Source organism: Suricata suricatta, chromosome 8 (genome assembly GCF_006229205.1).
Source record: "Suricata suricatta isolate VVHF042 chromosome 8, meerkat_22Aug2017_6uvM2_HiC, whole genome shotgun sequence".
NCBI classification, from domain to species: domain Eukaryota; kingdom Metazoa; phylum Chordata; class Mammalia; order Carnivora; family Herpestidae; genus Suricata; species Suricata suricatta.
Window position 1 is genome coordinate 47,590,461 of NC_043707.1, and position 12,389 is coordinate 47,602,849.

At 40.2% G+C, this 12,389-nt stretch overlaps 1 long non-coding RNA gene and 1 pseudogene across 1 annotated transcript; both read left to right on the forward strand.

Moving 5' to 3' along the window:
* Positions 1-2,076: 2,076 nt before the first annotated feature.
* On the forward strand, positions 2,077-2,808 carry LOC115297601 (annotated as a pseudogene).
* A 3,006-nt stretch (positions 2,809-5,814) lies between these two features.
* Positions 5,815-12,040, forward strand: LOC115299243. The gene is made up of 3 exons (XR_003912060.1): positions 5,815-5,856; positions 7,884-7,977; positions 11,837-12,040. It is a non-coding gene; the product is annotated as an uncharacterized LOC115299243 (long non-coding RNA).
* Positions 12,041-12,389: the final 349 nt, after the last annotated feature.

Genomic DNA, 12,389 nt, shown 5'->3' on the forward strand with positions numbered 1-12,389 from the left:
AATCCACGAGCTGTGAGATCATGACCTGAGCCAAAGTCAGAAGCTTAACTGACTGAGTCACTCAGGTGCCCCTCTTCTCAGTGGTCTTAAAGCCACCCGTTGGTGGCTCCAATATGAAATCAGCCTGAATGTATCTCCACCTCTTACTTGTCTACCTTGCATTGTACTGAGATAATGAAGGAGGAGAAAGCATTTTTATTGAGTTCAGCTACTAGAATTTTGGGGATTGTTATCACAGTTAGCCTCCTCTAGTATATATTCCAAAATTTTGTTGAATTCTTTTAAAGTATGCTATATGTATACACATATATGTGCCTATATATGTAGGTGATTTTGACATATGATTTCTATATTAGTTAAAACTGCAGCTGGCTATGGGGATTAAGGAGGAAACTTGTGATGAGCACAAGGTGTTGTATGTGCGTGTCAAATTATTAAATTCTACACCTGAAACTAATAATACACTCTATATTAACTGACTGGAATTTAAATAAAAACTTGAAAGAAAAAAAACCCCACAGCTGAGTGTTACCAGAAAACTTTTTTTTTAAGTTTATTTATTTTGAGAGAGAGAGAGAGAGAGAATGAGTGGGGGAGGAATGGGAGTAAGGGGAGGCAGGCACAGAGGGTCTAAAGCAGGCTCTGTGCTGATAGCAGAGAGCCTGATGGGCTGAAACTCATGAACTGTGAGATCATGACTTGAGCCAAAGTCAGACACTTAACTGACTGAGCCACCCAGGTGTCCCCCAAATATTTTTTTAAACGTTTGTTTGTTTATTTATTTATTTATTTATTTGAGAGTGAGCAGGAGCAGGAGTTGGGGAGGGACAGTGAGAAAGGGAGAGAGAGAAAACCCCAGGTAGACTCAGAGAGGTCAGTGCAGAGCCCAATGTGTGGCTTGATCTGATCTCACAAACTGTGAGATCATGACCTGACTTGAAATCAAAAGTCAGGTCTCAGCTGACTGAGCCACCCAAGCAACCCATCAGAAAACTTTAAGACAAGAAAGAGGTTTGTTTGCTTTCTATGTCTGTTGGTAGGTCATACCAGGCCTAGTGCTGGGAGTTTAAAGACATGATCAAAGAAACAAGCATCTTCTGTCTTCCTGTTTTCCTTTCTTGTTAATGGATGCTGGGCAACAAATATTTTATACATTCTAAGCAGGACGGAGGAAAAGGAAGCAGCAGCCGCAGACTTCTACTTAAATCTCATTAGCCAGAGTGAGTCACATGGTCACAGTTAGCAACAAGAAGGCCTGAAGGTTGAGTAAGCCAAAGACTGTATCTGCTATTACCTCCTTTTTAGATTTTAACAACTGTAAACGAACAAGAATTTAAAGAGCTGGCAACAGAATTTTTCAAAGTTGTTACAGTAGCTGTAAGAAAATCTGTGACACAGAAGCCAGGTAAGAAGAAAATTTAGTGGACTAAAATGGATATAAAATGGATATCTACTGGGGTGCCTGGCTGGCTCACTGGGTGGAGTGTGCAATTCTTAATCTAGGGGTTGTGAGTTTGAGCTCCACATTGGGTGTGGAGATTATTTAAAATAAAAAATAAAATGATTATCTATTAAAATTATCATACCATATTGTGTCTATACCTTACATGAATCAATCAATATATATCTTTCTAGCTAGGTAGCTATCTATCCGATTTGTGCTTCAATTTACACCTACTAATATCTGAAGTTCATTAGACCCATTCTTCTCGAGCATGGCAAAATCATATGGCATATAGAGTGACTGTATGCCCTGGTTTTCCCAAGACAATCACAGGGTAATTATTAATAGCATCCCCATTCATTCTCAAGTGTTTTGGTTTAGATGATACATTTCTGAGAGAGAGAGAGAGAGAGAGAGAGAGAAAGTAAGTGAGTGTGCAGGGAGGGGGCAGAAGGAATGGGAAAGAAAATCTTAATCAGGTTCCACACCTAGTGCACAGCCCAATGCGGGGCTCGATCTCTTGACTGTGAGATCATGACCTGAGTCAAAATCAAGAGTTAGATGCTTGGGGAGAGGGACTTGAGAGAGAGAAAGGTCGCAAGTAGGAACTCTTATTTCTTGGTGCTCAAGAAATGTCTTAACTTTCAGAATATGCCTTGCGCATGAGTCGTCTCAGTGCTGGGCCATTCTGCAGAGTTGCCAGACCTACCAATTCCAAATCCAGGCAAGTGGTGAAGCTTGTAAGTGAGCAGCCTTTAGCCAAGAGGAAGGAGATTTATGACTGGTATCCAAAGCACAACACTTGACTTTGCACCTGGTGGGACACTACCTTTCCTTGGCCTCTATAGAGATGAGCATCAGGACTACACGCATGAGCAGGTAAGTCTAAAAGCTTCATAGTGGGGCACCTGGGTGGCTCAGTCGGTTAAGTGTCTGGCTTCAGCTCAGGTCATGATGTCACGGTTTGTGGGTTCGAGCCCTGTGTTGGGCTCTGTGCTGACACACACTCTCTCTGTCTCTCAAAAATAAATTTTAAAAAATTAAAAAAAATAAAAGTTTCTCGGCAAGGGAAAACCAAGGAAAGGAGGAGGGAAAAGAGCAGCAAAAAATGGTATTGATCCATCAGGAGAAAAAACTTCTTTCTCAGCAACTGACAGCAGAAGAAGGTGTATGTATCTTTCCACATGTTGGAGGAGTGTAAGCTTCCTAAATTGAAGATTGTTTGGAGGAACACAATCATTTCTGTGTTGAAATTCAATCCACTGAATTGTGACTGGGTTCTTGGACATGTTCTAATTCTGCAAAGCTATTTTGGTGTTGGTTTTTCACTCTGAGGTTTACCTTTCTCTAAAGAAAAGGCATAGATGATTGAAAAAGGACACATTTGGGGCGGAATTGGGATGTTGGAGGCATGGGGCGAAAATCATTCGATCAGCATCCTTTAGTGTCCACAATATCCTTTCATGCTTCCCCCACTGCACCAGCCCTGAAGTCCTCCAGTGCTCTGACCACCCAGCCACTGTCTCCACCACCGAGCTCATCAACTGTATGAGCTCCACCTTGGAGGGTATTTAATAAGATTTGTGGGACATGGCTGTACCTGCTAAGAGAGTGCTGGGTGAGTACCTGCTGTATACGACATACTGGGGCCCTGGTAATACCATGAGAAAACAGTCCCTACCTCGTGGAACTTTCAGGCTTGTGGCGAAGACTAATATTATATCATTACATAAATAAAATTATATTTAAATGCTACAAAGGAAAAAAAGAGTCAGACGCTTATCCAACTGAGCCACAGGCACGCCCTGGATGATAAATTACATGGTTTCCCTTATATCTAAAGAACAAGATATCCACCTACTGCAGGTGGAGCTGGAATGGGTCAGTAAAGAGTTTACTTTCTGGAAACAAGTAAATGACATTTACATTTCATTTGAATCTCACTAGAAGATCCTGAGGCACCCTTCAGTTTGGGCATTACTTATTGCCATAAAAAAGCCAAAATTTCTGTAGACTGGGAAATCCCAATTCCTCCCTTTTCTTTCCTTCTCATTTAACTTTGATACAATCGTTTCTTTTGTTCTTGATAAGAATGTGGGCAGTGGTGGGGGGAGGCGCGTTGAGTAGCTCAGTTGGTTACACCTTCGACTTTGGCTCGGGTCATGATCTCATGGTTTGTGAGATCCCACATAGAGCTCTGCACTGACAGCTCAGAGCCTGGAGCCTGCTACAGAATCTGTGACTCCCTCTCTCTCTGCCCCTCCCCTGTTCACGCTCTGTCTTTCAAAAAATAAATGTTAAAAAAAAAGACAAAAGAAAAAAAAAGAAAGGCTCACAGGGATCACAGGGACACCTGGCTGGCTTAGTCTGTAGAGTGTGCTACTCTTGATTTCAGGGTCCTAAGGTTAAGCCCCCCATTGGGCCTAGAGCTTACTTAAATTTTTTTTTAAAAAAGAATGGCTGAGAGAATTTACAGCAATTCTGGCATAGTTGGGGATAGGTGTGGTGGTGGAGGGCAGCAAATGAGCTCCCATTAATAAAGACATTAAAATAGGAGGGAAATCTTAGGACACTCATAAATTTGGAAGGCACTGCACCAATCTCTTTTACTAGAGTCTTCTCCTAGGCACAATCAATCCACTGTACTCATGAATCATATACATTCTTTAACAGTGCTACAACAAGTATTTTTACATCTTTGGGCACCTGCCCTATTATTTCCATAGAAATCCCACTTCCATTTTTTTTTTTTTTTAAATGTAGGCTCCATGCCTAGTGTGGAGCCCAATGTAGGGCGTGAACTCATGATCCTGAGATCAAGACCTGAGTTGAGATCAAGTTGGATACCTAACCAAGTCAGCCACTCAGGAGCCCCTCTATTTATTTTTTTAAAAATAAACAAATATACATATTGGTTTTTTATACATAATGACACTTTGTACATTTTAAGTTATAGTATACGGAAGATTTTTTTCCTTGCACCTTCTACAACACAGAATACTATTTTCTTTGACATTCTGATCTGTGACAAATATCACATTTTATTTGTATAGTTTTTTGATTACCAGTATACATTAAAATTTTTTCATACACTTAATGGCCATTTATTCTCTATAATTCATTAGTCATGCTTTTTATCTATTTTATTTTGAATGCATTTTTCTTAATTTATAAAAGAGTTCTTTCTATACTAGTGTAATTAGTATGATCTGCTTTACAAACTCAAGGTACAGATGTGGTAGTTACATAGGTTAATTTTCTCTATCATTGTTGAGCCCTCCCCCATGCCCTATTAGAAGAAAGTTCAGTTTTTCCCATTGTGGTTCTCCCTGCTCTCCATGGATTGTCCAAGAATTTTGCAGGGGTTCTTACTTAGCCCAAAGAGTGAAAGAATTCTCTTCCATTTTTTTTAAAAAAAGTTTTTATTTATTTATTTTGAGAGAGAGAGAAAAAGTGAGAGAGGGAATCAAATCACAAACAGGCTCTGTGTAGTGAGGAGCCTGACAGGGGCTCAATCCCACGAGCCATAAGACCAAGACCTAAGTCAAAATCAAGACTGGGATGCTCAACCGAGGGACCCAGGCACCCCAAGAATTCTCCTCTAAATGCCAAATACAGAGAGAACTAAAACTGGTGTTTACTCAGTCTTTTTGGCCACTCAGTGGGCCTTTGTGCATGTACATCTCCTTAAATTCAGAACTCGGTGGGCAGAAACTGGGGTCTTGGTCCCCTCTTTCCTAAGGGTACTGGGCTTCTACAACAAACTGAGCCACCTCGTCCCCCTGACTGGGCAAAACAAGGGTTTCTGCCAGTTAGGAGAGAAACATGCCTGTGCACACACACACATACACTCCCCCCAAAAAGTTTTGTTAGAACCTTCTTGCAGAACACTGGGTGCCTTCCAATTATACTTACATAACTGGGACAGCCATTTTTTTAATTTTAATTTTTTAATTTTTTAAAGTTTTTTTTTCTTTATTTTGAGAGACACAACACAAGTGGGGGAGGAGTAGAGAGATGGAGGAAGACAGAGAGCTCCAAGCAGGCACTCTTGTGCACTGTCAGTGCAGAGCCAGAAACACGGCTCAAACTCACAAACTGTGAGATCATGACATGAGCTGAAGTCACACGCTTAACCTATTGAGCAACCCAGCACCCCTATTTTTTCATTTTTTAAAGTTTATTTTTGAGAGAGAGAGAGAGAGAGAGAGAGAGAGACCATACATGTGAGTGGGGTAGAGGCAGAGAGAGGAGGACAGAGGATTTGAAGCAAGGTCCGCATGGACAGCATAGAGTCTGATGTGGGGCTTGAACTCATAAACTGCAAGATTATGACCTAAGCAAAGTTGGATGCTCAACCAGCTGAGCCACTCAGACATCCCTGATGAAAAATTTAAAATCAACAACAAAAGGTGCTGTTAATAGATACAAACCTAACCATTTAGTATGTGTGTTGTGTATATGTGTATATGGATACACATGTATACATATAAATTTCCATTTGTGGATTGCTTTTTAGCCTTGTTAATTTGTCTTTGTTTCTTTTTAAGGTTATATCTGTTTTAAATTTTTTTAATGTTTTATTTATTTTTGATACAGAGAGAGACAGAGCATGAGAGGGGGAGGGGCAGAGAAAGAGAAGGAGACACAGAACCAAAAGCATGCTCCAGGCTCCGAGCTAGCTGTCTGCACGGAGCCTGACGCGGGGCTCGAACCCATGAACGTGAGATCTGACCTGAGCCGAAGCCGGAGGCATAACCAACTGAGCCACCCAGGCGCCCCTTAAAATTTTTATGTAGTCAAAAATACAGGCTCAATATTTGTTTCTTAATTCTTCATCAAGTTTCAAAAGACCTTTCTCATTCCCAATTTATAAAAGATACTTATTCAGAGGCACCTGGGTGGCTCAATTGGTTAAGCATCCAGCTCTTGATTTCAACTCAGATTATGATCTCATGGTTTGTGAAATTGAGCCCCATGTTGGCTCTGTGCTAACAGCATGGAGCCTACTTGGGATTCTCTCTCTTCCCCTCTTCCATTAGTGCCAGCTCACTCTTGCTCTATCTCTCTGTCTCTCAAAATAAATAAATAAACTTAAAAAAAAATTAACCCAAACTTTCTTTCAGTACTTTAATGTTCTCAATCTCTCACATTTAAAATATTCACATAAGGGGCGCCTGGGTGGCTCAGTCAGCTGAGCCTCCGACTTCGGCTCAGGTCAGATCTCACATTCGTGGGTTCGAGCCCCACGTCAGGCTCTGACGTCAGGCTCTGTGCTGACCACTAGCTCAGAGCCTGGAACCTGCTTCCAGTTCTGTGTCTCCTTCTCTCTCTGCCCCTCCCCCTCTCATGCTCTGTCTCTCCCTGTATCAAAAATAAAATAAAACATAAAAAAAATTAAAAAAAATATTCATATAAATGAAATGAAATGAAATGAAACTTTCATCCTATCCAAAGTTTATCTAGTGAGAAGCGAGGTAATGATCTTTTTGCTGTGTATGACTAGCCACTTGCAGCATACACATCACTTATTAAGAATCTAACACTTCCCCATGATTTGAATGGTTCTTTTCTCATATGCAGGAAGTTCCCACAGCAATTATTTCAAAACTTTATGACTGTTTTAGCCCCAGTCAGCCACTTTTCCCTCACTCACAGCAGACAACTCTTTGCAAATAATTAAGTCTGTCAAAAACTCTTTCAACTCTATCACAACTCTACTCTTCATATGAACATAGATCATTGCTTATTCCTAGAATAAGGGTTGGCAAACATTTCCTGTAAGGGGACAGATAGTAAATATTTACTTTTAAGTTTATTTATTTTTTTTAAGTAATCTCTACACCCAACAGTGGGCTCAAACTCAACTCCAAGATCAAGAGCTTCACTGTATTCTGACTGAGGCAGCCAGGTGCCTCAGCTTTTAAATTTTTAAAAATTTATCAGATAGTAAGTATTTTAGATTTTGAAGGCCAAGAGGTGAAATCAAGGATATTATACAGGTATTTATAAATATACCTACATATATTATGCAGTCATTCACACACACACACACACACATCTGTCAATGAGAAAAAGAGAATTTTTGGGGGCTCCTGAATGGCTCAGTCAGTTAAGTGGCTGGCTTCGGCTCAGGTCGTGATTTCACAGTCTGTGGGTTTGAGCCCCGTGTTGGGCTCTGTGCTGACAGCTCAGAGCCCTGAGCCTGCTTTGGATTCTGTGTCTCCTTCTCTGTCTGCCTATTCCCTACTCATGCTCTGTTTTTCTGTCTCAATAAAAAATAAACAAAAAATATGAAAAAGCTGAAGGACTAACACTTCTTAAAAAAAAAAAGAAGAGAATTTTTTTAATTAAAAAAATTTGTAGAAGTAACATTTTACTTAATCGGGGCTCAAATCATTTGCAAATATTCATCTGTTAAAATCATTCTTCCCTCCAGGGGCCATGCAAAAATGGATTTGGCCCTGACCTTTGACATCTCCATTCTGTCCTTAAATGGAAAACTGCTCCTGAGAGTCCCTCCTACTTCCAAGGTCAGTTCTGGACTTCAGTTCTTCGGGGCTCTTCAGACACATTAGCCATAAATCTATTTAGCAATTCTATTACAATCCCAAACAGCTTTCTAAACTCCTCTTTTTGGTGACTAATTTGTATATTTACATAATAAAAAAAGGCCTTTTAAGGCCAAAGAAAATATAAAAGTAATTTTAAATAGGTGATAAATCCTGTTTGACCACAGTATATTTACAACCAAAGGAAGTTACAAAGCACATCCTCTAGTAAAAATCTACACATTTCTGTGACAAATGTAATTATTACATTTGTAACAAAATATTTTAAAAAGTTTAAAAAATGATTTATAGTTGGTTTCAGAATACAGACATAATTACTTATTCATCAGCTTGCTTTTCTATTTCCATTTTCTTTTTCTTATTGTTAATTTCTGGTATCTCATGAGGATGGTGACTCATTAGCACAATACTGTGCTAGGCAGTTAGAAAAAGCCATGCTTTCACAAATGAAACTTCACATATCATACTACCAGGGCACCTGGGGGGCTCAGTCACTTAAGCGTCTGGCTCCTGGTTTCCGCTCAGGTCATGTGGGGTTGAGCTCCGTGCTGGGCTCTGCAGCTAGCAGATTGCAGCCTGCTTGAGAATCTCTCTCTCCCTCTCATTCTGCCTCTCTCCTGCTCACACTGTCTATGTCTCACGGTCTCAAAATAAAGAAATAAACTTAAAAAATAAAATAAAACACATACTACCAAAAGAGTGTTTATTTTAGGAACATCGCATTGACTACATGGGAAAGTGCTCCTGGAGACCTGAGCTCAAATTCTGATGCTGAAACTAACCTAGGACTCATTTTTGTCAACTGTTTAATCAATGCTAATTTCAATTTTTTATTTTACCTTTAAAAAATTTGTGGAGTGATGTCCAGGTGGCTTAGGCAGTTAAGCACCCAACTCTTGATTTTGGCCTAGGATATGACCTCATGGATCCGTGGGTTCGAGCCCCACAGAGGCTGTGTGCTGACAGAGAGGAGCTTGCTTGGGATTCTCTCTCTCCACCTCTCTCTGACCCTTCCTTTCTCTCTCTCTCAAAATAAATAGACATTTAAAAAAAGTTTAAATTTTTTTTGGAAACTAATCTAAAGCACACAGGAAAGGTATAAATATAGCACAAAAACTTTTTTTCCTGGATCATCTGAGAGCAAACAACAGATATGCCCCATCACTCCAAAACACCTTCCTGTATTTCCCACAAACAAGGATACTTTCCTAAATAGCCATAGCACAATCACCACAATCAGCAAATTAACATCCATATATTACTATTACCTCAGACCCATTCAAGTTTTACCAATTGTTCCAGAAACATCCTATCCTTTGTATCAAAACAAATTTGCCATTTAACCATTACAAAAAAGAATTTTTTAAAATGTTTATTTATTTTTGAGTGAGAGACAGAGTACAAGCGAGGAGGGAGAGAGAGAAGGAGACAGAATCCAAAGTAGCTCCAGGCTCCAAGCTGTCAGCACAGAGCCCCACACAGGGCTCAAACTCAAGAGCCATGAGATCATGACCTGAGCCAAAGTCGATGCTTAACTGACTGAGCCACCCAGGTGCCCCTACCCTTTAATCATTTGTAAAGGTACAGTTCAATGGCATTAATACATTCACATTGTTGTGCAACCATCACCACCATCTAGACTTTTTCATCTTCCCAAAATAAAACTCCATACCCATTAAACAATAACTCTACAGTTTCTCCCTCCCCTGACTCCCAGAAAACATCATTCTACTTTTTGTCTCTATGAATCTGACCACATTAAGTATCCCATATATGTAGAATCATACAACATTTGTTATTTTGTGTCTGACTTATTTCACTTAGCATAATGTCTTCAAGGTTCATTCATGTTGTGGCATATGTCACAATTTCTTTGCTTCTTAAGGCTGCACAATGCTCCCTTTTGTCTATATACTACATTTTGTTTATACATTCACCCATCAGTGGAAACTTGAGTTGTTTCCACCTTTTCAGTATTGTGAATAATGCAGGCTTTGAACATTGGTATATACAAATATCTGTTCAAGCGCCTGTGCTCAATTCTTTTGTGTATATACTCAGAAGTAGTATTGTTGGATCACATTAAAATTCTACTTTTTGAGGAACTGCCATGTTTTCAAGAGTGCCTGTACTGTTCTACATCCCCACCAGAATAAGCAAAGGTTCCAATTCCTCTACATCATTACCAACACTTATTTTCTGTTTTGTTTTTTCTAAGAGTCATTCCTAATACATATGAGGTGGTATCTCTTTGTGGTTTCTGTGGGTTTTGTTTTGTTTTGTTTTCCATGGTGGCTTTAATTTGCATTTATGTCATGTCTCTTTAATCACATTCGATCTGGAATAATTCCTTGGGCTCTCCTTGACATTCATGACCTTGATACTTTTTCAAATGAATAGTGGCTCAAATAGAAGTTTAATTATCACTCCTATAAATTCCAAAACCAATGCTCCTACTAGGTAGTAATTCAAGAGCCCAGGCTTCTTCCACCTTGTGTCTGCCATCTTATGTGGTTTCCAAATGACCTTGAAACTTAAAAAAATATTTTAAATATTTAGTTTTGAGAAAGAGAGAGAGAGAGACAGAGTGTGAGTGGAGGAGGGGCAGAGAGAGGCAGGAGACACAGAACCTGAAGCAGGTTCCAGGCTCTAAGTTGTCAGCACAGAGCCCAATGTGGGGGTTGAACCTACAAATTGTGAGATCATCACGTGGGCTGAAGTCAGACGCTTAACAAACTGAGCCACCTAGGGATGGTTGGATTCATGGTTTTCTATTTTATTCAGTGTTATAATCTGTTACTATCATTATTTATTTTGATATTCAAATTGTTCCAGATTTGGCTATTGGAAGCTCATTTAAGCTGGCTTCATTGACTTTTTAACATAGTGCCATCATGCTTTGAGGACTTCCTTACTTCCTAAAACAACAAGATATTTCAGGCTCACTTTGTATTTTCCCTGCCTTAGCCTTAGAATCAGCCATTTCACTACAGAGCACTAGTTCTTTTTATTATTAAAATTTTTAAAACATTTTTATTTATTATTGAGAGACAGAGCATGAGCAGGGGAGGGGCAGAGAGAGAGGGAGACACAGAATCTGAAGAAGGCTCCAGGCTCTGAGCTGTCAGCATAGAGCTTGATGCAGGGTTTGAACTTACAAACTGTGAGATCATGACCTGAGCTGAAATCAGATGCTTAACCCACTGAGTCACCCAGGTGCCCCTACACTAGTTATTTTTAAAAGAGAAGAGCACTTAAGAGCCAAGATCTGCGGTGTGCTAGTAGTATTTGTTGCTGTTGGGGTATTGTTGTTCCCAAGACTTCCTGTGGCTAGGCTTAAGGAATATATGTATTTAGATCACATACATATCCATATATACATATGAAGGGTGGTGGAATATGCCACTCTCCAAATATGCCACTTTGTTATAAGGATTATTTTGAGCAAAAGGCACTTAAAAAAACAGCAGGTGCAGGAAGGGTGCTGTGATTACCCCCCTTTTCCTCCTGAAAGCAGGAGATGAAACTCCCATGTAAAAGATGCCCTCCCTATTCCGGGAGAAAAGCAACATTCTTATCATCAGCCATGAGGAGCTGAGGCTGAGAGCACTCTTTATAAACAGACCTTGTTAAGTCCCTGTGTGCCCTGTTGTGGGTTTGGCTCCTGGCGGGGAGCTGGGCTGGCCCTGGGGATGGCAATCTGCTCTGTCCTTCCTGCCCACATTGAACCCCTGGGGCTCTGGGGCGCATGTCTGATGCCTCTGCCTCCTCCTCTCCCTCGGGAGGCTCTGAAGCCCTGAACTTGTCCTTCTTCCTACAGCTGACTGTGAAACCTCAGGGCCTCCGTGCGGATGCCAATGTCGGGGCTGAGCTAACTGGCCCTTGGGACAAGAATGAAGTAAAGAAGATTTAGCCCAGTTTTACAAGAGGAAAGAAATTCAGAAACTTGGTGCCGATCGTGGGCTCGATGCTCATCTCTTCCACAAGGCTTTCATAAGCTTTGAAATTATATCATGCAGTCTCATTCCCTGGATGTGGATATTCACTGTATTTTGAATGATGATATTAGCTTTAGTGCAGCTCACGTAGATGATATATTTCCATTTTTGTTGAAACATGTGAAACAGGTATATCCTGTGTTGGAATGTAAGGATGATCTATGTAAAATAAGTGACTTGAGAAAACCACCTAACTGGTACTGAGAAGCCAGGAGCCATACAGTAGAGGATAATATTCTGTTTAGACCCCACAAACAGTGGAAAGATTTATCAACCCAGAAATACTTGTCAGCAAAATCTGGGGTGTAAACAGAAATAGATATAATTCCTGTTCTCATGGAACTTATTAAGAGAGACAATTATCAGAGCACCTGG